The sequence below is a fragment of the Bos indicus x Bos taurus genome, chromosome 11, assembly GCF_003369695.1.
Source record: "Bos indicus x Bos taurus breed Angus x Brahman F1 hybrid chromosome 11, Bos_hybrid_MaternalHap_v2.0, whole genome shotgun sequence".
NCBI lineage: Eukaryota > Metazoa > Chordata > Mammalia > Artiodactyla > Bovidae > Bos > Bos indicus x Bos taurus.
This window is the reverse complement of record NC_040086.1, coordinates 93,947,420-93,975,318: the sequence shown is the minus strand read 5'-3', so window position 1 is coordinate 93,975,318 and position 27,899 is coordinate 93,947,420. Positions and strand designations below refer to the sequence as shown.

The 27,899-nt window shown below is 39.2% G+C and overlaps 1 protein-coding gene and 1 pseudogene across 6 annotated transcripts in view; both read left to right on the top strand.

Moving 5' to 3' along the window:
* The window catches only part of DENND1A (DENN domain containing 1A), a 531,115-nt gene that overhangs the window by 221,415 nt on the left and 281,801 nt on the right, over positions 1 to 27,899 (top strand). The gene's annotated exons all lie outside the window — the stretch shown is intronic.
* On the top strand, positions 3,097 to 3,505 carry LOC113901627 (annotated as a pseudogene).

Here is a 27,899-nt window from a genome sequence, read left to right as displayed (position 1 = left end):
GCCTGCAGTGCAGGAGACCTGAGTAGGATCCCTGAGTCAGGAAGATCCCCTGGAGAAGGGAGTGGCTACCCACTCCAGTGTTCTTGCTGGAGAATCCCATGAACAGAGAAGCCTGGCAGGCTACAGGGCTACAGTCCATGGGGTCACAAAAAGTTGAACATGACTGAGCAACTAACACAGTTTAATAGGTACCATCAGAAATACAGTTCACAAGGTAGATGGTATACATTATATCTGCCAGAATTGGCTCCTACAGAGATGGTGGGAGGACAGTAGCTATTGTTGAGGTACATGTCCGTGGTCATGTACCAAGGACATAGTAATCTTTGATGCTAGTGGAAGGCAAGCCTTTGCAGAAAACTTAACTGGATATGGGAAAGTACCTGGAAGAAGGGGGAGGACAGTAAGAGGCTGCTGGCTCTCTGAGGTCAAATTCAGAAGTGAGCAAAGAATAATCAGTGCCAATCCCAAAGAGGGACAATGCCAAAGAATGTTCAGACTACTGCACAATTGCACTCGTCTCGCATGCTAGCAAAGTAATGCTCAAAATTCTCCAAGCCAGGCTTCAACAATACGTGAACCGTGAACTTCCAGATGTTCAAGCTGGATTTAGAAAAGGCAGAGGAACCAGAGCTCAAATTACCAACGTCCATTGGATTGTAGGAAAAGCAAGAAAATTCCAGAAAAACATCTACTTCTGCTTTATTGATTACACCAAAGCCTTACACTGTGTGGGTCACAACAAACTGGGAAAATTCTTCAAGAGATGGGAATACCAGACCACCTTCCCTGCATCCTGAGAAATCTGAATACAGATAAAGAAGCAACAGTTAGAACCGGTCATGGAACAACAGACTGGTTCCAAATTGGGAAAGGAGTACGTCAAAGCTGTATATTGTCACCTTGCTTATTTAACTTATATGCAGAGTACATCATGTGAAATGCTGGGTTGGATGAAGCACAAGCTGGAATCAAAATAGCCAGAAGAAATATCAATAACCTCAGATATGCAGATGACACCACCCTTATGGCAGAAATCAAAGAGGAACCAAAGAACCTCTTGATGTAAGTGAAAGAGCAGAGTGAAAAAGCTGGCTTAAAACTCAGCACTCAAAAAAAATAAGATCATGGCATTCAGTCCCATCACTTCATGGCAAATAGATGGGGAAACAATGCAAACAGTGGCAGACTTTCTTTTCTTGGGCTCCAAAATCACTGCAGATGGTGACTGCAGGCATGAAATTAAAAGATGCTTGCTCCTTGGAAGGAAAGCTATAGCCAACCTAGCATATTAAAAAGCAGAGATATTACTTTGCCAACAAAGGTCTGTGTAGTCAAAGCCATGTTTTTTCCAGTCATCATGTATGGATGTGAGAGTTGGACTATGAAAGCTGAGCACTGAAGAATTGATGCTTTTGAACTGTGGTGTTGAAGAAGACTCTTGAGAGTCCCTTGGACTTCAAGGAGATCAAGCTAGTCAATCCTAAAGGAAATCAGTCGTGAATATTCATTGGAAGGACTGATGCTGAAGCTGAAACTCTTTGGCCACCAAATGTGAAGAACTGACTCATTGGAAAAGACCCTGATGCTGGGAAAGATTGAAGATGGGAGAAGAAGGGGCTGACAAAGGATGAGATGGCTGGATGGCATCACTGACTCGATGGACATGAGTCTGAGCAAGCTCCGGGGAGTTGGTGATGGACAAGGAAGCCTGGCGTGCTGCAGTCCATGGGGTCGCAGAGTCAAACAGACTGAGCAACTGAGCTGAACTGAGGAGCGATTATCTTTGTCTTGTTCTCAGTGCTTAAGGGAGAACAGTGTTTTACCATAAAGTTTGAGCTGTAGATTTTTTTAGAGCTGCCCTTAAATTGAGGTTTCCTTATATTCCTAGTTTTCTGAGAGTTTTTATTTTGAATAGATGTTGAGTTTTGTTGTTTATTCTGCATATATTGCTATAAACATCTCTCTTCTTTATTCTTTTGAAATGGTAAATTAGAGTTTTAAAATATTCTACCAATCCATTTAATAATATATTTCATTCTTGTTAGTATATTACTGGTCTTGGTTGGCTAATATTTGGTTTAGAATTTTTGAGTCTGTGTTCATGAGAGATACTAAGATATGTACTTTTATAAGGTCTTTGTTCTAAGTTGTTATCAGAGTTATTTCTCTTCCAAAAGTTTGACATTTCTGTCTTTCACATTTAAAGCTTTAATCCACCTGGAAAAGCTTTTTATGGCTACTATACAATTGGGATCCATTCCCCTCACCCCCCAATTTGGATGTTCAATTGCCCTTATAACATCTTGAGTATCTAGTCTTTCCCCTAGGAATTTACAGTGCCAACCCTGTCATTTTCCTATATGCATGGTCTTATTTTTGGCTTTTCATTTTGTTCTGTTAGCTAATTTGTCTATCCTTGTGCTAATCGGTTGCTGTGTTGATTATGATAGTCTTAATACCTGTCAGGAAAGTTTCCTTACTTTTCTCAAAAATATCCTGCTTTGCTTGGTCCTTCCTTTTCATGTAAATTTTAAACTCATCAAATTTCATAAAAGCCATGGTGATATTTTGATTGGACTTTTCACTGAATACATAGAAAAGTCTAGGGTGAATTGACATCTCTGTTAATTGAGTCTTCCTACCCAATTTTTCAACATAAGACTCTTTAGGTCTTATTTTAATATCATTTAGTAACATTTATGGAGAAGGCAGTGGCACCCCACTCCAGTACTCTTGCCTGGAAAATCCCATGGATGGAGGAGCCTGGTAGGCTGCAGTCCATGGGGTAGCTGAGGGTCGGACACGACTGAGCGACTTCACTTTCACTTTTCACTTTCATGCATTGGCGAAGGAAATGGCAACCCACTCCAGTGTTCTTGCCTGGAGAATCCCAGGGATGGGGGAGCCTGGTGGGCTGCCGTCTATGGGGTCTCACAGAGTCGGACACAACTGAAATGACTTAGCAGTAACATTTAAAAGTTTCTTGGGCTCTTTGAGGAAGACGCGGTCTCGGCTGCTGCGGACTTTTGTGCCGCCCGCTCCTGCTCCTGACTCATCGCTGTTCGCTCTCGCCGAGGAACAAGTCGGTCAGGAAGCCACACCGCAGCCATGGCCTTTAAAGACACCGGCAAGACTCCAGTGGAGCCAGAGGTGGCCATTCACCGGATTAGGATCACCCTCACCAGCCCCAACGTGAAGTCTCTGGAGAAGGTGTGGGCTGACTTGATCAGAGGAGCGAAGGAAAAGAATCTCAAAGTGAAAGGACCAGTTCGGATGCCTACCAAGACTCTGAGAATAACTACGAGGAAAACTCCTTGTGGTGAAGGTTCTAAGACTTGGGATCGATTCCAAATGAGGATCCACAAGCGACTCATTGACCTGCACAGTCCTTCTGAAATTGTCAAGCAGATCACTTCCATCAGTATTGAGCCGGGAGTCGAGGTGGAAGTCACCATTGCCGATGCCTAAATCAACCTTTTTAATAAATCGATAATCAGTTGTTTAAAAAAAAAAAAAAAGTTTCTTGGGAATTCCCTGGTGGTCCAGTAGTTAGGACTTGGTGCTTTCACTACCATGGGGTTCAATCCCTGGTTGGTGAACTAAGATCCTACAAGCTGTGTGGTATGCCCTCCCTCTAAATATTTTTCTTCCATAATGATCCTGCATGTCTTTGGATCAATTTCCCCCTGAGAACTTTTAAAATATCTTTTGTAAATGGCAAATACCTTTTGCATTTTGTTTTTGCATTTTCTGTTTTTCTATTCTTTAGAAACTAAAATGATTTTTGAATATTGATTTTTTTTGCCCAGCTCCTTAATTAATTCTGCTAATTTTAATTTCTTTTGGGTTTCTGATAGAAAAGTATTTAACTTATAAGTGAGTGTTTGGTCTTGTCTTCTTTCAGTTATTTATACCTTTTATTTTCTTCTTTGGTTGTGGTGCCCTGTGTCTGCAGTACAGTGTTGTGTAGAGACAGATAGTGAATACCCTTTTATTATTCCCGATTTTAAAGTATTTTAATATTTCTCTAATAAGATCTTATGTATTAATTCTTTATTAGTTTAAGGAGGTCCTTTGGTGTTTCTAATTTGCTTTTACTTGTGTATTTACTTGCCCCAAATGAGTTAAGTCTAATAGTTGTTCTTACATGAAATCACTTCTTCTCTCATGCTGTTTTATTTGGAGTTCTGCATTTTCATAGTGCTTTGTCTCTGACATGGATTTCACTTACCTTGCTTGGGATTTGTGGATCAGCAAAATTCTGGAATAGCAATTCTGGAATGTTCTCAGCCATTACTTCTCTGACTACTGTTTCTTCTCCATTGTTTTTATTATATCCTTCTGGAAATCTGATTAGGATGTGTTTAACTTTTTCACTCTCTTTCATGTTGCTTATCTTTTTCATATTTTTTTTCTTTTTGTCTATTTAAACCATGTTATGAGTAATGTCACCCACTCTTTTCTGGCTGTTAGCCAGGAGTCCTAATGATTGTGGTGCTCTCTATATTATCCGTTGATCATTTTATCCAGATTTGTAGGTAAAATTTTGAATTGCAGATCTATGTGAGAACACACTTTTAGTTAGAAATTGTCAGTATCAGTAGAGATGTTTGCCTTCCACCCTGTGAGAACATCAAGAATGGAAAATTCTCTACTGGCAGAATGTTTTCAATTCTTTTTATCGTTCTACTAGAGATGTAGTCTTCAAGCTTTAAGTTGTAGTATCTTTAGAGGTTTCTAGGCTTTATCTCCTTTCATTTCTGCCTTCTATCTCTATTATTTGGGAGCTGAAAGAGCCCATCGTTTGGCAAAGAGCTTCAGGGTAAAAGCCAACTTTGATGCTAATTTTCCATTCTGAGTTTGAGTTTCCATTTCATTTTTTGCTCTCTGGAGCCTATGCTTTTTGCCAGGTTAGCATTACGTTTAAAGATTGTGTGTGTTTATGTGTGTGTGTAACTATATCATTTTAATTGTATTGATTGGGAGAGTTTCTCAAAATATCTCCATATGCCAATAAGGAAGATCTAAAAAATGTAAACACACATACACATTCTCTCTCTCACTTAAAATTGGTATGAAAGTTTGACAAATATATACAGATGTGTAACCACTACTGTAGTCAAGATATATAGAGTTTTTTGTTTCACTCAGAAGTTTCTTGTTCTTCCTTGGTGGCTCAGATGGTAAAGAATCCACCTGCAGTGCAGAAGACCCAGGTTCGACCCCTGGGCCAAGAAGATCCCCTGGAGAAGGGAATGGATACCCATTCCAGTATTCTTGCCTTGAGAATACTGTGGACAGAGGAGCCTGGTGGGCCACAGTCCATGGGGTCGCAAAGAGTTGGACACGACTGAGTGACTGATCTGATCTGATGATTTATAGTGTTGAAAGTCTTTTCATGTACTTATATACTAGAAGATATTGCACATCATCTTGTGTAAAGCATCTTTTCAAACCTATTGATCATTTTTAAGAATGGGTTCTTTGTCTTATGATTACTGAGCTAGTAATCATAAGGTTTTGTTTTTTTTAATATGTTCTGACTATAAGTCTCTTATTAGATAATGTGCCTTGCAAATATTTCTTCAGTCTGTGGCTTGGCTTTTCATTTTCTTAAAAGTATCTTTCACGTACCATAAGGTTTTAATTTCAAAATCCAGTTTATTGATTTTTTTCTTTTATGGTTCATGGTTTTTGTATCTTATGAAGTCTTTGCATAATACAAGAGCACAAAGATTTTCTCCTATATTTTCTTCTAGACACGTTATAGATTTATCTCATATTTAGGTCCTTGACCCATTTCTGGTGATTTTGTGTATGATGTGAGTTAAGGAAATTGATATTAATATTATAAACTGCAATCATTAAAACATTGCTTTTGTAATATGAAAATATGAAGTACTTATGGGTAAACTCAACAATATATTTGCATGACCTGACCCCAAAAAGTATAAAACATTGCTGAGATATGTTAAAAGAAGAACTAAATAAGTAAAGAGAGAAAGCACGCTCTTGGATTCAAAGACTCACTCTTGTCAGGATGTTGTGATGCGTAATTTGGCTAAGCTCTGATGCCCAGTTGTTTGGTCTAACACTGGTCTAGATGATGCTGTGATTAACATTTATAATCAGTTAACTTTAAATAAAGGAAGAAACCCTCCATAATGTGGGTGGGCTTCATCCAATCAGTTGAAGGCTTTAAGAGCAAAACAACAGGTTTCCCAAAAAAAGAGGGAATTCCGCCTCACAGTTGTAAGAGAAATCCTGCCTGAGTTTCTAGTCTGCTGACCTGCCATACATATTTTTGACTTGCTTGTACCAATTCCTTAAAATAAATCTCTTTATTTATATATGTCCTATTGATTCTGTTTCTTTGGAGGACCTTTACTGGTACAGATGTCAGTTCCCCCAAGTTGATCTCCCTGTAGGGTCAGTGCGATACCACTAGGCTTTTTAAATAGAACTCGACGAGCTAGATTCTAAAATTTGTATGGAAATTCATATGGCAAAGGGCTTAGCCAAACAGAGTTTGAAAAAAGAAGAATAAAGTTGGAAGAAATACATTATCTGATTTCAATTCTTGTTGTAAAGCTATAGTAATCAGTAGTATACATTGTGGTATTGACACAAGAATAGGCATATAGGTCAGTGGAAAAGAATAGAGAATCAGTTAATTATTTTTTAAATAAAGGTGCCAAGATGATTAAAGGGAGTGGGGAGAGGATGGTCTATCAAGAAAAAGTGTTGATGGAACACTGTTGTTGGAACACTTGAATGAATATATGTTTTTCAATAAAGAAGAAAATATCTCTAATTCCACCATCCAAAAGTAAAAATTGTGGTGCATTTTCTTTTAGTATTTTATTTAAAAAATATATAATATGCATATAATACATATGCACATATTAATTTTCTCACTTTCTTTAATATGGCTACTAATAAATTTTAATTAATGTATAGTTGAGTTATATTTGTAGAACACAGTGATTTAGTATTTTACAGATTATAATTTAAATTTATTAAAAGATATTGGCTATTATATTCCTGTGTTGTGTAATACATCCTTGTGTATTATTTATTTTAAACATAGTAGTTTTCACCTCTTAATCTCCTATCCCCACCTTGCCCCTTCCCCCACATATTTTTAAATTTACATGTTTGAGATCATATACAGTTTCTATTTGACATTCATTTTATATAGTTCTGTAATGTTAAACTTTTCTCTCTGAAAGACATTTTAATGGCCACATAATACTAAATCACATAGGAGATTCATACTTAATCTAATGATCTTTACTGTTGAAATTTATAATAGTAATAGTTGCTGCCACTTATTAATTACTTTCCACATGGAAACTGTGCTAAGCATGTCACATGAATTATACTGTTGAATCCTTGCAAGAGCTCTTTCCATTTTAAAGAAAAGGAAAACATGAGTTTTCAGTAGGTCACCTATCGCTAGAGTGGGAAGCTTGGGTTTATAATTAAATAGCTTTTATTCCAGCCCTTAAGAAAAACATGCTGCTAATTTTTTTTTAAGATTTATTTGTTTATTTAATTTTTTGACTGAGATGGGTCTTTGTTGCTGCATGTGGGCTTTCTCTAGTTGCTTTGAGTGGGGGCTACTTTTCATTGAGGTGCACAGGCTTATCGGTGTGGTAGCTTTTATTGTTGCAGAGCACAGACTCTTAAGAGCGCACAGGCTTCAGTAGTTGTGGCACAGGGGCTTAGTTGCTCTGTGGCACATGGGATCTTCCTGCACCAGGCACTGAAGCTGTGTCCCTTGCATTGCAAGGCACATTCTTACCACTGGACCACCACCTGCTAATTTTTAAGCTGTTTGCAAGCTCTTTGCATTTTTTTGCTGTCATAAGCAGCTCTGAAGCACATATCATTGTGTAGAAATCATTGTCTACATTTTAGATATCAAACTTCTTTTCCCCTGCCAGTCCTTCATGTATTTTGTCCATTCTCATCCAATAAAATACTTCCAAAGCTGGTGTGCTTGTCCAGTGTAGCGCATGGGGTGAAACAATGTACAACTGCAGAGCCGTCTTTTTCGGTTGATGAAGGCCTGGGCCACATACGCACCAGGCCAGGACAGGCGTTCCTCTTGGAATACAGATTTGCAGGGGAATTCTGTGGAAATATTTGCTGGCTACTTGTTTTGGAAAACAAAGGAGCACTAATTTTTAGTAGTCTATCCCCTAGGACATTTAGTCCCACTTTAAAACAAAATTAGGTAACATTGGTCAAGTCACTCAATCCCTTTCTGTCTTCCTTGTTTTCTTCAGCTGAGAGAAGGACACGTTTAACATTTATCAACTGATCTCAGACTCATTTCCTGAGCCTTTTTGAGCCCCACTATTCTAATTACTCAGAATGTAGAACACACACACACACACACACACACACACACACACAGACCTTTAAACAAAGGGATCTTTCCTCAAGACTCCTTAGTGTGTTCCCTGGATTCACCTGTATTAGGGCTTTGATTTTATAGAATCAAAGTAGTCTACCACTCCTACTCACATGGTGCAAGTTTCCTTACCTCGGAGGGTACACTGTTCGGCCTTTTCTGTATGACATGGTAATGGGAGAGTTAAAGCATCTTGGTCCTTGGCTTCTGTTTTCTGCAGGTCTGCCTATCATCCTTGTGTTCCCTTACCCTGTTGTTGAGAGCACAAGTGACCTAAGTGAGATAGGAAGTCATGTCTTAGTTTGTGTAAAGGGTTGTTTTTAAGCAGCTTAAAGATGATGTTTATGTTTAGGATATCCTTTCATTTTCATTTCCAAGTTTAAGACTTAAGTATCATTGGTGTTAAGGGAGAAAGATGAGACAGCTTTACAGTCTCTCTGTTATTCCTTATGTCACTCTACAACTCTTTCTGGGGTTCCTGGTGTTTGAATTGAGTACTAAGGGTCCAAGAATCCTGGAACCCCACCATAGAAGAAGAGGAGAAGGACTGATAGATTAAAAGTTGAAGAAAACTGATAGGTAGAATAATGCCCATCCAGTTTCTCTTACCTCTGCTAATGGGAAGATGTCCCTTTAAATTTTCGGTCTTTGTTAATAGGAGCACAGTGATTTTTACTTGGAGAAACCTTTGTTAAAATGGCAGTTTTAAATGCAAGAAAAGAAAAAGTAATATGGAACCTAGGTGGAGATGAAATAAATATGCCTGTGTGCATATTTATAAATATGCATTTTTTTTTTTCCTTTTTTTCTTCTTAAAATGGCAAGAGGGATATCTGGGGAACAGGATATAGTCTGCAAGCAGCTCTTCACCATGGTGGAATTTGGGGATTCCTTTTAATGAATGCAAAAGACATGCCTTTTTCATTGTTTATATAGCTCTGATTTCATTTTAAACTTAACTGGATCTTGTTAGAGTAGTAGCAGGTATTTTGTAAGATGTCACTGTTAACATAGCATCTTACAAAGTTTGCTTGAAGTGAGTTGCAAAGGATACTGATCTGTAAAAATCATTTTAGCTTTGTGTTTTTTATTTTTTGTTTTCCTGTGCCCCACCTAACTAACCTTGGGAAGACTTGATATGGATAAGATCTCTGTCATAATTTAGAAAGGAACATACTCAATCCTTGCCTCTTCTCTGTCTAATGAGTTCATGTAAAAAATATATCAAAAGAAATTCTCATAGCGGAATCCTCACATTTCAAAGGGGAGTGTATTTATTATAAGAACTGCTGATTCATTAGGAATGCTTCCTAATTCGAACAGCAACAGCTGCTTCTGGTTAGAATAAACTCCATCTCTTTTGTGTCCTCTCTCTCCAAGGAGATGTTAAATTTTGTTTAAGATTTTTCTTCTGCTTTAGGTTTTTTCTCCTGTTTTTCCACTTTTCCTCAGTTATGGCACTTTATCCTTCTTAGTGTTCACAACCCGCTATACTTGCCCCCCACCTTTAGAAATGACTTTCATTAAGATTATAAATGCTAATAAAACTCTTCTGATAATGTGTTTTGTTTGCATTCACAGTGGCAATGGAGTGTATTGTGCAGCAGTAAAGAAAAAAGTCGAGACACGTTGTAGTCATGAATTCTAAGTGTAATAATTTAAAGTACCGGGAGCATTTGAGCAACTGCCATTGTCCATTAAATGAAACCACTGTATTAATGTATCATAGCATGCTGTTCTAATCACCTTTCTCCAAATACCAGCTTTTGAAAGAAACATGGCTGTATTTTTTATACAAAATCTGAAATCATGTAATTGAATGGCTTGGCAGAATAGGTAAATGAATGTAGCAACATGCATTCAAATATGTCCCTTTGGTTTGTAATGAGCTGATTGAAGTTCGCAGTTGTAAGACTTGCCATTTTATTTCCTGATTTTATATTCTGGACCCAGACAAAGATGCCAGTTTTTCTGTATTAAGAGTAAAAGAAAGAAGAAAATTGTTCATAAAAATCAAGAAGCCCTTTTTGGGGATCACGATTGGATCCTGAGCTCCAGTAGCCTTTGTTCAATCGTCCTCTGTAAATAAAGGTTCTTCTAATATGACCATTTCTACTTAATTCTAGAATTAAGCCCTGTTAAGATTCAAAGAAATTCTGCCACATATGATGGAGCTGGTCATCTGCCCCATGAGTGTATGTGTGTGTGCAAGCTCATGTGAGAGATAATTGGTGACTGTGCACACTTTTCTCAATTTAGTTATCTCAGTAATTACCCTTGTTGATTTATGTGTCTGGTTCCCCCTCTGGACACTGAGCTTCTTAAAACTAGAAACTGCATCTTATTCACTTGCTAGCCCAGGACGCAGCAAAGGGCCTCACAGTCAATACATCTTTGATGTCTAAATGAGCCATAGAATACTAAAGCCAGATTGTTGTCAGAACAGATATCAAAATGTGCAGGAGACAGAAAGATCCTCAAATTTGGAGCTAAACAAACATTATTTCACATCCTGGTTAGTAAGAGACTGTGGGAATTTCCTGTAGAATCCAACTGAAATTTTGATGTTTCAGGACAATTCTAGATATTGAAGACAGCAACTACTCTACATTCTCTCACACAAGAGAAGCCATGTTCTTTTGCATCCTAGTTGGTAGGAAATATAGCAGAAAAAGAAAGGCGAGAATAATACTGAGGGATTGCTAATCCATTCACTGGGGACAACATTCTGGGTTTGTTGAGATACCCTTTTGATTCTGAAAAATGCATGGCTCTAAGTGAGTCTCTTCCATTCTCTGAACTTCCCTTTCTTCTGCTATAAAATGAAAAGGTTGAACAGTTTAGAGCAACTGGCTGCTCTCACACCACCTTTGACTCATCTGGTTGGGCAGGTGACAGGGAGCTTGGGTTCTGCTTTTTCTGGTTTTGGAGCAAACCCTTGGCACTACCCATAGTGTTATGGTCAGACCTCTGGGCTGGCCTCATAGCTAGAAGAAAGCAAGGCAATACGGAGATAGGATATCCTACGACCCCAGTGTAGACAGATGGTTTCTTTCATTCACATGTAAGATGTATCTTAGGTAATTTATTGGTATTAAATAACACCTGTTTTGTTCAGTCACTAAATCACGTCTGATTCTTAGTGACCCCCACAGACTGCAGCACACCAGGCTTCCCTGTCCTTCACTATCTCCCTGAGTTTGCTCTAAGTGTCTGTTGAGTTGGTGATGCTACCTAACCATCTCATCCTCTGCCACCCCCTTCTTTTGCCTTCAGTCTTTCCCAGCACTAGGGTCTTTTCCATGAGTTGGCTCTTCACATCAGGTGGCCAAAGTATTGCAGCTTCAGCTTTAGCATCAGTCATTCCAATGAATATTAAGGGTTGATTTCCTTTAGGATTGATTGGTATGATCTCCTTGCAGTCCAAGGGAATCTCAAGAGTTCTCTCCAGCACCACAATTGAAAAGCATCAGTTCTTAAGCACTCAGCCTTCCTTATAGTCCAACTCTCACATCCATTCATGACTACTGGAAAAACCATAGCTTTGCCTATAGGGACCTTTGTCGGCAGAGTGGTGTCTCTGCTTTTTAATACTCTTGTCTAAGTTGGTCATAGCTTTCCTCCCAAGGAACAAGTATCTTTTAATTTCATGGCTGCAGTCTCCATCCACAGTGATTTTGGAGCCCAACAAAATAAAGTTTGTCACTGTTTCCACCTTTTCCCCATCTATTTGCCATGAAGTGATTCGACTGTATGCCATGATGTTAGCTTTTTTGAATGTTGGGTTTTAAGCCAGCTTTTTCACTTTCTTCTTTCACCCTCATCAAGAGGCTCTTTAGTTCCTCTTCAATTTCTGCCATTAGGTTGGTATCACCTGCATATCTGAGGTTATTGATATTTCTCCTGCCAGTCTTCATTCCAGCTTGTGATTCATCCAGCCTGGCATTTCACATTGATGTACTCTGCATATAAGGTAAATTAGCAAGGTGACAGTATACAGCATTGTCATACTGCTTTCCCAATTTTGAACCAGCCTCTTGTTCCATGTCCGGTTCTAATTGTTGCTTCTTGACCTGCATACTTCAAGCTGGTTTTAGAAAAGGCAGAGGAACCAGAGATCAAATTGCCAACATCTGCTGGATCATCGAAAAAGCAAGAGAGATCCAGAAAAACTTCTGCTTTATTGACTACGCCAAAATCTTTGACTGTGTGGATCACAACAAACTGTGGAAAATTCTGAAAGAGATGGGAATACCAGACCACCTGACCTGCCTCTTGAGAAACCTGTATGCAGGTCAGGAAGGAAGAGTTAGAACTGGACATGGAACAACAGACTGGTTCCAAATAGGAAAAGCAGTACGTCAAGGCTGTATATTGTCACTCTGCTTATTTAACTGACTCATTGGAAAAGACCCTGATGCTGGGAAAGATTGAGGGCAGGAGGAGAAGGGGACAACAGAGGATGAGATGGTTGGATGGCATCACCAACTCGATGGAGATGGGTTTGGGTGGACTCCGGGAGTTGGTGATGGACAGGGAGGCCTGGCGTGCTGCAGTTCATGGAGTCACAAAGAGTCGGACACGACTCAGCGACTGAACTGAACTGATCTGCATACAGGTTTCTCAAGAGACAGGTAAGGTGGCCTGGTATTCCCATCTCTTGAATAATTTTCCACAGTTTGTTGTGATCCACACAAAGCCTTTAGCATAATCAATGAAGCAGAAGTAGATGTTTTTCTGGAATTCCCTTGCGTTTCCTGTGATCCAGCAGATGTTGGCAATTTGATCTCTGGTTCTTCTGCCTTTTCGAAACCCAGCTTATACATATTGAAGTTCTCAGTTCACGTACTACTGAAACCTAGCTTGAAGGATTTTGAGCATAACCTTGCTAGCATCTGAAATGAATGCAATCATTAGTAGTTCGAATATTCTTTGACATTACACTTCTCTGGGATTGTAATGAAAACTGGCCTTTTCCAATCTTGTGGCTATTGCTGAGTTTTCCAAATTTGCTGGCATGTTGAGTGCAGCATTTCAACAGCATCATCTTTTAGGATTTGATATAGCTCAGCTAGAATTCCATCACCTCCACTAGTTTTTTTTGTAGTAATGCTTCCTAAGGCCCACTTGACTTCACACTGCAGGATGTCTGGCTGTAGGTGAGTGACCACACCATCATGATTTATCCAGGTCATTATCACTTTTCTTGTATAGTTCTTCTGTGTAATCTTGCCACTTCTTCTTAATCTCTTCTGCTTCTGTTAGGTCCTTGCTGTTTCTATCCTTTATCAAGCCCATCCTTGCACAAAATGTTCCCTTGATATCTCCAATATTCTTGAATAAATTTCTAGTCTTTCTCATTCTGTTGTTTTCCTCTATTTCTTTACATTGTTCACTTAAAGAAGATTTTCTTCTCTCTGCTTGCTGTTCTCTCGAACTCTGCCTTAAATAACATAACAAGGAAGTTTGCAAATGGTATACTGTTTTAATGCATTAAGTGAACTGAAGGTATTCCTGTAACATTTCCTCACCTGGGATAGAGCAACAGCTAGTGCCTTGGTGTTGTGAGACATTGGAATGACTGTGGGAATATGTCACTATTAAAACTTGTCTTAATCTAAGTGTGGAAATGGCAAAGTCCTCTAGGAAAAATAAAGAAAAGGCTAAAATATACAGTGTGGCTTAAAAGTTTTAATAAAAGCCTTGATAGATTATGACAGTGACTACATACTATGTTATTTCATTTGACATATCTGAAAAAGGCAAAATTATAGGAATTGGAAACTGATCAGGTGCTGGGAGTGGGGGAACTGTTGACTACAAAAGCACAGCATAAGTAAATTGAGTGATATGGGGTAGAAGTGTTCTTTGTCTTAATTGTCTGTGGCTGTTAAACCACAGTGTACGTTTGTCAAAACTCATAGAACTATACACCCAAGTGAAATAATTTTAATTTGAGGTTAAAAAAAAGTAAATTTTGAATGACAGAGGATGAGATGGTTGGATGGCATTATCGACTCAATGGACATGAGTTTGAGTAAGCTCCAGGAGTTGGTGATGGACAGGGAGGCCTGGCGCGCTGCAGTCCGTGGAGTCGCAAAGAGTCAGACGCAACTGAGCAACTGAACTGAACTGAATGGTGGGAAGAACAGGTGGTAAAGAGATGATCTCAGTATAGTGTGGTAGACACTCTACAAAGGATGAGGGGGATCAATTGGGGGGGTGGTGGTGGTGGTTCAGTCGCTAAGTCCCATCAGACTCTTTGCAACCCCATGGACTGCAGCACGCCAGTCTCCTCTGTCCTCCACTGGCTCCCAGAGTTTGCTCAAATACATGTCCATTGAGTCAGTGATACTACAGGGGTCCTGGAAATGTTGTACATACTGATTGTGGTGGTGGTTACACAGATGTATATAGTTATCAAAACTCCTCTTCGTGTATACATAGAATGGTTGGGCTTCATTATGTGTAAATGGACTTCCCTGGTGGGTCAGAGGTTAAAGCATCTGCCTGCAATGCGGGAGACCTGGGTTCAGTCCCTGGGTTGGGAGGATCCACTGGAGAAGGAAATGGCAACCCACTCCAGTATTCTTGCCTGGAGAATCCCATGGACGGAGGAGCCTGGTGGGCTACAGTCCACGGGGTTGCAAAGAGTTGGACAGGACTGAGCGACTTCACTTTCACTTTTTATAATTTGAAATTGATTTATAAAAAAGAAAAAGTACCATGAGTTCTGGAACCAAAAGACCTTACGTCAAATCTTGACTGCAGCTTTAGTAGCTTGGTGATCTTGAGCAAGTCACTGAACACCTTTGAGCCTCCGTTTCTCTTTCTGTTAGTTATAGCTGACGATACCCATGTCTTGTAGCTCTGGCAAGGAGTAGAGAAGGGGAGTAGAGATAATGCCCTTGAACTGCTTGGTTCCTGCCTGACATAGCTTAGGGACTAGATATTTTCATTCCCATCCTGTGAATGGCTCAGTATGGAGAATGGATCTTTGAATTAACTGAAGCTGCTATATTTTAAAATAGAAGTTAAGTTCAAACATTTGTGAAAGGTAAAAATGTTAACATCCATATGTTTGTTTAATGATAGCTTGTAGAGTCTTATTACTGTTGCTATCTTTTATATCATTATAACATAAATCTTCTAGGCTTAAGTCTTATTTAATTAGTCAAGAACAATATGTAATATTCCTTCAGTCAGGAAAGCCTAAGTAATTATTTGCAGTGTTATCTTGTAAAGAGTCATTAACTGAGAAATCATTCAAACAATACTAGTAACACATTTATGATTCCTATCTTTTTTCTTTGTTTTTATTCAGTCTTTGAAATGAAATCTTTTGTATCAAGTGGATAAATATTTTTTCCCTCTTTTGAGGGGAGGTATAGTGTATTTATTTACTTTTATTGAAGTGTAGTATAATATTATAATTTATAAGTATACAATATAGTGATTCAGAATTTTAAATTTATACTCTGTTTATAGTTACATTCCCCATATTGTATAATGTGTCCTTATAGTTTATTTTATACCTAATAGTTTGTGCCTCTTAATATCCTATCTGTTTATTGCCCTCCCTTTCCTCTTCCCACTGGTATGTTTACTGTTCTGTATATCTATGAGTCTATTTCTTTTTTGTTATATTTACTAGTTTGTTGTATTTTTTAGATTTTATATGTGATATCATACAGTATTTGTCTTGCTGTGTCTGACTTATTTCACTTTTAGCATAATGCCCTCCAACTCCATCCGTGTTGCTGCAAATGGCAAAATTACATTCTTTTTCACGGCTGATTAGTATTTCAAGTTCATAAGTATTAATAAGATTTCTTTGACCCTACTTCCCCCTTTTATGACAAATGTTAAAAGTAATTATAAAGAATACACCCATGTTTGTGTTGCAGGAAAGGGGACCCCTTCCAGGGCCCCAGAGTGGGCTTTTGTCTAACACTTGGAAAACAATTGTCCAAGGAGACACACATGCTGGCAAAACAAGAGATGCTATTGGAAAGGGCACCTGGGCAGAGAGCAGTAGGTAAGGGAACCCAGGAGAACTGCTCTGCCACGTGACTCTCAGTCTTGGGTTTCATGGTGATGGCATTAGTTTCTGGGTTGTCTTTGGCCAATCATTCTTACTCAGAGTCCTTCCTGGGGGAGCCCTTATCACTCAGCCAAGATGGATGCCAATGAGAAGGATTCTGGGAGGTGGTCAGACATGTGCTGTCTTCTTTTGACCTTTCTCAAACTCTTCTGGTTGGTGGTGGCTTATTAGTTCCATATTCTTTACTAGGACCTCCTGTCGTAAAACAATTCATGCAAATGGTAACTGTGGTACCTGGCCAGGGTGAGCGGTTTCAGTCAGTGTGCTTCCCCTAACACTTGTGGTGCTCAGCATTTTAAAGGCATTTGAAATAATCCAAAATGTGGCTTAGAACCACTCCTTCTCCTGAAAGAGCAGGTAACCATCTCCTACCTAATAATCACAATAGAAGCCACCTGGTTTTGAGTGCTTGGTGTGGTCTGTGGACTCTGATGGGCACTCTGTATTATTTGCATTAGAAGGTTATAATTAAATTTGTATTAAGTTGCTTAATTCATTCTATATGATGACCTTGTTAGATAAATAGAAAGCATAAATAGAAAGTATTGTCCTTTGGCAAAGGAAAGTGGGCTTGGAGAGATGAAGTTATAGCTCAGGGGGAGCCCTCTAATAGGTGGGGGAAACAAGCCTGTTGTTCTGGGCTATCCTCCTCTCCTAAGACTCACACAGTAGATGTTTATTCTGTAGGAGGTTCAATCTTCAGGCCAGCCTTTGCCTAATAAGAACTCAGTTTTCAGTTCTCCTGGAGCCAAAGCTTTTTAATTGCATTCAGTAATTTCTTTAAGTGATTAAAAGAGCGTTCACTATTAGAACCTTCTTTTTAGAGGGCTGCCAGCTACCTGGTTCTTAGAACCTTTGAGTTTATCTGCTTCCATACTTCCCCTTTCAGTTCAGTGTCCACTCTGTCTTTAAAGTGCACTTCTGAAAAAACAAAACTGATCAAATCCCTCTTAAAACTCTGCTTTCAGGAAAAGAGGAAAACTCCCTAGTCTTGTACATAAAACTCCTCACAAGCTGGTCTTTTTGGATTTCTCTATTCTCATTTTCTTCTACTGCCAAGAATCCCATCTGCACCCCCCAACCCAACCTCCCAACTGATTCCCCCCAAAAATCACACAGATAAACATCTTGCCCTTATCTTTTAAGTGGAAAACAACCACCTCAAGTCATTTGTAGTCCATTGTCTCTATGCCTCTGGTGTATTTTGTCCTTTCATTTGGAAGTACAATTTTCTTTCATCTAACTTCTCTTCTTTGTTTAGCTAACACCCAAGTCTGGTTGAGATGCTCTTCCTCAGCATTTCCACAGCTCTCAGTGCCCCGTTGTATCACAGCAGCCTCACAGTACATCAAGATTAACCATTTACATGTCTGTCTTACCCTGAGAGACCTAGGTTCCTTGAGGACAGACAGTGCTGTGTCTTGCTCATGTATTTATCTTGCTGTCTAGCACAGGCTGGCATGTATTGATGCTTCAGTTCAGTTCAGTTCAGTCACTCAGTTGTGTCCGACTCTTTGCGACCCCATGAATCGCAGCACGCCAGGCCTCCCTGTCCATCACCAACTCCCGAGTACACCCAAACTCATGTGCGTAGAGTCGGTGATGCCATCCAGTCATCTCATCCTCTGTTGTCCCCTTCTCCTCCTGCCCCCAATCCCTCCCAGCATCAGGGTCTTTTCCAATGAGTCAGCTCTTTGCATAAGGTGGCCAAAGTATTGGAGTTCCAGCTTCAACATCAGTCCTTCCAATGAACACCTAGGACTGATCTCCTTTAGAATGGACTGGTTGGATCTCCTGGCAGTCCAAGGGACTCGCAAGAGTGTTCTCCAGCGCCACAGTTCAAAAGCATCAATTCTTCGGTGCTCAGCTTTTTTCACAGTCCAACTCTCACATCCATACATGACCACTGGAAAAACCATAGCCTTGACTAGATGGACCTTTGTTGGCAAAGCTATGTCTCTGCTTTTTAATATGCTGTCTAGGTTGGTCATAACTTTCCTTCCAAGGAGTAAGCGTCTTTTAATTTCATGGCTGCAGTCACCATCTGCAGTGATTTGGGAGCCCAAAAAAATAAAGTCTGATGCTGTTTCCACTGTTTCCCCATCTATTTGCCATGAAGTGATGGGACCGGATGCCATGATGTTCGTTTTCTGAATGTTGAGCTTTAAGCCAACTTTTTCACTCTCCACTTTCACTTTCATCAAGAGGCTTTTTAGTTCCTTTTCACTTTCTGCCATAAGGGTGGTGTCATCTGCATATCTGAGGTTATTGATATTTCTCCCAGCAATCTTGATTCCAGCTTGTGCTTCCTCCAGCCCAGCGTTTCTCATGATGTACTCTGCATATAAGTTAAATAAGCAGGGTGACAATATACAGCCTTGACATACTCCTTTTCCTATTTGGAACTAGTCTGTTGTTCCATGTCCAGTTCTCAACTGTTGATTCCTGACCTGCATATAGATTTCTCAAGAGGCATGTCAGGTGGTCTGGTATTCCCATCTCTTTCAGAATTTTCCACAGTTTACTGTGATACTAAATGTTTATATGAACTATCCAGCCTTGGGGATTTGGCCTCAAAATCTAATGGAAAAAAAAAGATTCTGACCCTTTTTTCTTTCCCCTCTCAACTTAACATGGCCTTGCATAACTGAGTGTCTCCTTTCTGAGACCCACCAAGCTTTATGGAGGCTGATTGCTCCCACAGTAAGGAAGATCACTGAAAACCCTGTTAACCCACCATTCTTCCCTGAAATTGAGATCTGTAATAAGCATGGTCTGGTTTCATCCACAGAACCTCTTTGAGAACTGGGTGGTCACAGTTAATCAAACACACTTAAGGAAACAAGAGGATAGGCTTTAGATTCTGCTGTCCCTAACCAATCCACTTCCCTACAGTCAAACAAAATCACTTGGAAGTTGGTAGGCAGAGAGGAATCAAACATGTGGCTTTAAAAAAATTTTTAAAGTAAGTAAAAGTAATACATATGTATTGTAGAAAGCTTGGGAAATACAGGAAAACACACAAAATGAAAAATCATTTGTACATATTATAGAGCCTACTTTTATATATAAATATATTGTTAATGTTTTTCTATGTTGAAATATTTTCCTGTAGTCTGTTTTTAATGAATATATAATATTCCAAGGGGGAAGGGGCAGTATAGGGCTAGGAGGTAAAGGTGCATACTATTATGTATAAAATAAACTGCAAGGATGTATTTGTACAACATAGGGAATATAGCCAACCTTTCATTGTAACTATAAATGGAGCATAACCTCAAAAAAATGTGAATCACTATATCGTACACCTGGAATTTATATTGTACTTTAATTATACTTCAATAAAAAATAAGCAAAAATAAAAAATAAAATTTTATGCTTATAAGTTTGTGACTCTAAAATAATTTTTTTCTAATAACATCAAACTTAAAAAAAAAATCCTACACTTGAAAGTTTTAAAAGGTATTCCATTATTTTGATAGTCCATAATTTGTGAATTACTGTACATTAGCCTGGTTCCAAGTATTTCTAATTATGAATAAGATAAAGTACTTAAAACACACAAAAAAACCTTTATCAAATTTTTAAGGTACTGCATACTCAGTAGATAAGTCATAGAAAATGCAGAGAAGGATGATGAATGAAACAAAGTTATCTGTAATCCCACTACCTAGAAATAACCATTAATTTTTTATCTTCTAGTCTTTCTATGAGTGTATGTGATTGCATATGATATGTAGTTTGTAAATATTACTTTTTTTCAATCTAAAGTTGACCCTTGAAAACATGGAGTTAGAGGTGCAGCCCCCATCACAAGGTGAAGATGCACATACTGCTATCCCTGCCTCAAAAGCAGAAGAGTCCATAAATGACTGCCCTAAGGGCAGGAAGTTGAAACAGCTTGCATAGAAGCAGAATTCAGACCTTAGTTCTTTTGATTCAATCTTTTGATATTGTAATCGAACACAAACTTTTCCCCACAGTTACTTCAGTTCAGTTCAGTTTCAGTTCAGTCACTCAGTCGTGTCCGACTCTTTGTGACCCCATGAACTGCAGCACGCCAGGCCTCCCTGTCCATCACCAACTCCCGGAGTCCACCCAAACCCATGTCCATTGAGTCGGTGATGCCATCTAACCATCTCATCCTCTGTTGTCCCCTTCTCCTCCTGCCCCCAATCCCTCCCAGCATCAGAGTCTTTTCCAATGAGTCAACTCTTTGTATGAGGTAGCCAAAGTATTGGAGTTTCAGCCTCAGCATCAGTCCTTCCAGTGAACACCCAGGACTCGTCTCCTTTAGGATGGACTGGTTGGATCTCCTTGCAGTCCAAGGGACTCCCAAGAGTGTTCTCCAGCGCCACAGTTCAAAAGCATCAATTCTTCGGCGCTCAGCTTTTTTCACAGTCCAACTCTCACATCCATACATGACCATTGGAAAAACCATAGCCTTGACTAGATGGACCTTCGTTGGCAAAGTAAAATCATGGTTTTTAATATGCTGTCTAGGTTGGTCATAACTTTCCTTACAAGGAGTAAGTGTCTTAAATTTAATGGCTGCAGTCACCATCTGCAGTGATTTTGGAGCCCCAAAAAATAAAGTCTGACGCTGTTTCCACTGTTTTCCCATCTATTTCCCATGAAGTGATGGGACCAGATGCCACAGTTACTTAAAGATCTGTAAAATGAAAATGCAGGTATTGCATTTAGTGAAAAAAATTCACGTATAAATGGACCTGCACAATTGAATCAACTGTCTATTATTTCGTGGGCATTTTCCTACAGTATTTCTAAAAATATTTAAACCCTAATTTTCTATTGCCTGGATATATCATAATTTATTTAACCATTCTTTTAGCACATATTTAGATGTATGTACATATGTTTTGCTATTATAGACGTGTAGAACTTCCATTTAAAATAAAGCACCAAAAATGGTTACATAATTTAATGCTGGTGGAAATAAAGTAAAAATAATTCATGGATACATTTTCTAACCTTCATATTCTGCTTTTAACAGTTACTCCCTGAAAGACAGTTTTCCTGCTCTCTTTCATACTTTATGAGTTTTAGAATTTATGTCAAAGAAACCGGTTTCTGCCAGGATTGCTGGCTGAGCTTCCTGTCTCTAAAGATTAGTATTTAGGGTTTCTTTTGAGGGAGACACACAACTGGTGGTGCTGCTGGGGGCTGATGACTTATGACTTGTTTAACCAAATACTTGACCTTCCTCTAAGCTGTCACACTTTAAGAGAGTTTAATGATCCAGTTTTAAGCTTTTGTAGCATTATGGATTTCTTCCCCTGGATTATAATAAAGCAATAAGCCATAAGCACAAAACTTGTTTTAAAAATAAGTAGGATATTCTGTCAGGGAAACAGCAGAGAGTGACTAATGGCATTTTATATTTCAACTCTGATCACTTTGTAGTGGATGCCTACTTTCTCAGGTTGCTCAGCATTGGGTTCCTCCGTCCTGTTGAAGGACTCTGCTGAGGAAACTGTCTGCTCCAGGCTCTGGCTGTGTTCTGTGATTTTAGTGCAGAGAAAACATGTGCCTTAGCTCCTTGCGGGGTGACTTACCACTGCTTCCCACATTTTCCAACCTTTGTTATGTTGCGCCTATCAGATCATTCTTAATTCCATAATGGTTTCACATACAAATTTAAATCAATGACTTGCTTTAGTGGAAGCTATGCCTTAGTCAACTCTTAATCCAGTGCATGGCTTATATTAGGCAATGAATAAAGGAAGGAAGGGATGAAGAGACGAATGAATAAATGAGAGCTAGCCATAAAACAGATGAGCATAAATTGGTATTCCAGAATAAATGATGGTCTCTGCTATTACTATTTTGATCTGTTTGGTGCATGATGAATGGCACACCAGTAGGTACTTGGAACAAGATGGGTCTTTCAGTTGGACAGATTATATCCTGTTCAGCAGGATGGCTGTGCCTCTGTGTGTACAAGAAATCTGCTTCTCTGATGCTAGCCTAGGTCTGCAAAAACAAAAACAAAAACAAACAAACAAAAAACGATGAGCTAGCCGTGGAGGTTTTCTTTGGAGTAGGAGACTCTGATGGGCAGGACAGATGCATCTGGCAGAACAAAGGGAGGAGAAGAGCTCTTTGGCTTTTACAAATTCTGTTTTACCTTCACTTAAAGCCTCAGTCTCATTTCCAAAAATATTTTGGGAGAAACCTCTTGGTAAGAGAGTTGCTCTGTCACAAAAGGTAACTTGAGAGCAGTTTCCTGTCTGCCTTTTTTGCCAGCTCTCTAGTTGCAAGATCCTGCCTTGTACCCAAAGGAGGCTTTGAACATCAGCTGTCTTGAACAATCTCTAGTCTTATCACTTATTTTAATGCTCCTTGCACAGGTCACTCTTGGATGTGGTGCTCTGGGCAGTCTCACCCCAGAATGCTTCCCTTCCTTTATTTAACCTCTGACCTGTGAAAACAAGAGTTAATCAAGAGTTCTAAGGTAGCTAAGAGGAAGGGGAAGTGTTTGGTTACAAATTAAATATGAACAAGTCATAAGTCATAAATCCCCAATAGTGCTACCAGTTGTGTGTCTCAGGTTGCATATGGTACAGGGTATTTGGGTTATAAATTCAAGTTCAGGGCTCTCTGATTGCTTGGGGGTAGGTGGTTGGTTAGTTTTCTTTTGGTCTAAAACTCTCTGCCTTCTAAAACATTATGTTTCTTGGACCAGCTACATCTATATCCTGCTTTCTCTCTGTGTGCCCGTCTCCTTTCCTTTCTTTACCTGCCTGCTTGCTTGTGTTGATTGGTTTGCTGTCCTGTGAATTGAGACAGAACTGCTTTCCTGAAAGAAGTTAAGCATATGGAAAAAGTTGCCAAGGAAAGGCACTGAAGCATAGAGCATAAATGGTTTTAAGAGACAGTCAGACACTTTTATAGAGAGATTTGTGACTGAATGATACAACATTCAAGCAGAGATCTGGGGTGGAAATGAACTTAAATTTAAGTGCTATTTGTGGAAAACTGATGCCCTGTCTAATCTAGCATTTCCTTAATTGTCACCATAAGCATACATTTAAAGCTTTATGTTTTAAAAGGCAACAGTCTAAGAATCTATGACACAGGCCATTGTTTCTCGAGGTAATTTCCTAAAAAACACACCTCTAAGGTGTGTTTTTGACTCAAAGGCGTTGGTTTTTGACACGAAGCCCTGGAAGCTTAAAATATATCTTTTGTCATGCTTGATTAAAACATTTTAATCGAGCTATTTATATTTGTGTTTCTGAATGTAGCGTGTACACTAATTCCTAAAGCAGTGAAGAGCTGACACATGACTAGTGTCCCTGGAGCTGGCAAAGTAAGAAAACACGCTGAATTGTTGGGAGGCAGCCAGAGTTGGATTGCTCAGAATGCTTCGAGCCGAGGGGCCTTTGGAGGCAAGCTTTCATTTTATCAAGGTATTACAGTAAGAATTACACGCTAAGGATTTTAAATCCTCACCTCAGGATTGACTGTTGCACTTGATCAGGTTGTACAATTAACACTGTGTTGTATGGAGTGAGTAGAATAGAAATCACATTGGACTAATTTTATGTCTGAGCTGTGCTTTTAGTAGCTGTACTGTCCCAGGTAAATCACTTTGCTTCCCTGAGACTCGGTTTTCTCCTCTGTGAAATGGAATGATAATTTATCTCATAGAGTTGTTGTAAAGAGTAATATGTCAAAGCACCTAACACTTGATAAATTGCCCCCTTTCCTCATTAGCTTCTTCTTCCAAGCTCTAAAATGTGAATAATATCAAATGTTGTCTCAGTGGGATAATTAATTTTGTTGTTTACTACTGAAAGTAGGACAAGATTTCTTGTGTAGCCATTTCTTCCTTTTGTTGTGTGTGTTTTTTTTTTTTTCCCAACAGAGACAATGTGTTTCTCCTTTAGTCTATGAAAGCTTCTGTAAGGTGGGCCATGGTTAGACCCTCACTAACCCATTACATTATATTACAGTAGTAATTTAAACCATAAAATAAGATGCTCTGAATGGGAAAAAAAACTTGCAGGTGTGTGAATGCAGGAGTGGGCTGCATCATAAACTCTCTTAGGAAAATGATGAAAGGCCTCTGTGCTCGCCCTCTCTGGGCTCAATGGAAAATATCTGAGAATTACAGTGAATTGTCAGTGCAGGTGTCATTACTCTACAGATCTTCTGTTACCAACACTTCACCGGTGATAACAGAAAAGTGTCTCCTTGCTTTCCTCCTGAGCAATCTCCCTCAATCATAGTAATGCTGTCATAGAAAAGAAGATGACAGATCCGCTCTCTAAAAGCAACAATTATTGAATACCCATCAAGAGAGAAGAGAGTCTTTTTTCCAAAATCAAATCCAAGTGTATGTTTGGGTAGCTTTATGTAAGCACAGATGTTTTATGGCAGCTTGTTTTTTTTTTTTTTAAGGCAAATTAATATTTCTGCTCATTCAGTACATACATTTTCCTGCATAGATATAATAGATATCACAATGGGATGTTAATTATGGGCATAAATCAGAGATTCTGGAGCTTAACTGGAAACCATACTAAATTTACAATTTGAGATTAGCAACTGTGAGCAAAGTAGAATATTCGCTCAGATTGAGTGAAACTATCTCTGATCTCCCAAAGGGGATTGAGTTTGTTTGTTTTTTCTTATTTAGGTTATTCCACCTTTTGATCTTAATGGCGAAAGAGTATGATTTCATCAGGGAAAAACACTGTTCAGTCTGTTTCAGGCTCAGTGGTGGATGTGTATGTTTTCCTCTCACAATCGCCGTGTAAGTTAAATATCCCCATTTCACATGTTGGGGAGGAGAAATGGTCCAGGCCACAGCTAGTGACAGAATAGGTGGATCTCCTGGCTTAGCAGTCTGTGTAAAATTGATCAGCAAACTGTCTTTTTCCATGGGAAAACTTTCTAGAACACCAGTGTGTCTGCTTCCTTCATGAAATAGTGAGCTCCCCGAATGCTGGGTCCTGGATCTCATTACTCATGCACCTTGCAGAGTGCCAGCCATACATCAGATGGCTCTTAATAAATACAGAGGAATATGTGGTTTCATGGATGATTGACCACAACATTTGAAAAGTGAATGATCTGGAAATGTGTGATGTTTGAACTGTAAATGTCACCTCCATTTTAAATTCCAGAAAATGTTCAGTGAAGCTTGTGCGGTTAGCTCAGGAAGATGTGGATATTTTTCTCATAGGGAGGAACATGTGTTCACCTCGATGCTAAAGCTGTAGTTTGAGAACTGTATGTGTGAAAACTGCACACATGGATGGTTTTGTTGGGCTTAAAGATGGGAATCCTTGTTGACTGAGTGTAACGAGGGAGAAGATAGGTCTTACAGAAGGCAGTGTGGTTGAAGTCTAGAGTCTTCCCACTTTCTGCCTCCAGTTGGGAGGGTAAGGGGAGGGCATGAGAGGTGTAGGAATGGGAGGGAGGAAAGCTCATGTTAGAGCTTTTTTCTTCAGTAAGGTTTCAGAGAAGAGTATCTTTTGAAGAGCAGGAGAGATGGATTTTAGAGATGGGAGAAAGAGCAAGTTTAGAGCAAACTCAGAGAAACTTGGGGCCTGATACACTAACAGATCAGTGGATACCTGGGCAGTTTTAGAGGTTCACCTGTGCTTGAAAAATTAGGTTATCAAACTGCAATAATCAGTTTAGTTTGTGACATTTTCCCGTAGTACTTAAAGTGGGAAAAGAAAAAGTGGATAGTGGGATTTACTGATGCTGAAGGACAAGGAGTAAGAAATCTTAAGTTTGTGGGTACTTCTTGGTCTGCTTGGAATGTGTGCTCACTCTATTTTAATTATTTGTCACAGACTCCAGCAGTCCACTGATAGCAATTGTTTTTGTTTCTGGAGCATTTTTCTACACAAAACCCCACTTCCTAAGTCTGAAGCCCCACTTTCCAATAAGAGTTGGTTAACTGTTCCTCTCTGGCTCTGGTGGTAACGGCCTCAGTAGAAACTGTAGGGATGAGTTACATCTGCCAAGGGAAGTTCTGACCTAGTGGATGTTTAACACATATTAGAGATTAAACACTAAGCAGACTTGATCTTTGTTCTCATGGAGTTGACACTAATCAAGAACTAAGGTGAGTCTTCATGTGGATAAGCCCAGGAGCTGGGACTAAAATGCACCTATTTAAGTGGAACCAAAATTTTATAGTAAAAATGAAGGGAGATTTATTTTAAAATTTTATCTAGGAAAAAAAAAGAAATAAACTTTAAAAATAAATTCATTTGGACAAAATCTAGCTTTTATTCTAGCAACACATTAAATCTTAGAATAATGAGTCAAGTGGGGTTTGGGGGGAGGTTTTTTGATTTTTCAGACATAATAATATATCATATTTAACTTTCATAGCATAATCATAAAAGCAGTCATTTTTCCAAAAGTATTTGAAGATGTCATCAATTTTCCCAAAGCTTCTCTTAACCCTTTGATACTGAATTCATATTCTTTTGACTTGACTTTGGTGCCAGCATCCTTGTTTTTCTTGATTTTTCTCTCATCCCTTGTTGGTCTAATGCTGCCAGGTCTTCGTTGGTTAGTCACTTTGCCTTGACTCTGAGCAGGTGTCCAGCATCTTAACAAGGGCTTCATGAAATTCTGCATCGTTTGCAGAGGCTGTAGTTTTATTTGCATTTTCTTGTAGATGTTGGGCCATCCAAGACACTAGCAGTGGGGTAGATAGAGATGCTAGTCAAACTTGAAGGGCTGAGTGGGGACCTACTGGTTTAAGCGGTCATATCATGTGTGAGTATTTTCCTCTTAATAACAGCTTGTACTCTGCTATCCACTCTGGTGACTGCAGGGCATGGGGTATACAGAGTCCTGGAGGAGCCTCTGAAGCAGACACTAAGAATGTTAGGCGGAGAGGGACAGAAGAGTATTCCAGGCCCTAGGTTGGATGTCTCTTGTATACATCAGTTACATTCATTAGAGGGTATATATCTTTTTATAGAAGAGGAAATTGAGTCTGTGAGAGATCACTTCCCTGAGGTGTCACAGTTGCTACCGAGATTCATGCAGAGTCGACTCAAGTCTGTGTTTTCCCATGTGCTGTGCTGCTCTGCGTCTTTAAATTTTGAGGGTGGGGGTGGTTAATATGAAAGCTTTAACAACTGAATGGCAAATAGCCTTAGTCAAGGGATGTTTTGTCATCCAGTATATCCTGGGTGACAAAAATCTGCTGATGGGAAGTAAGAAAAGAAGGGATACCTCCCTTAGAGTACCCATGATGGAGTTTTAAGAGCTTCTCAGGCAAGTGGAAATCACCAAGAAAAACTGAAAAACCATATTGCATGTCAGTCTTCTTAGCCTGAAACTCATCATTCTCAACACAAGTAGATG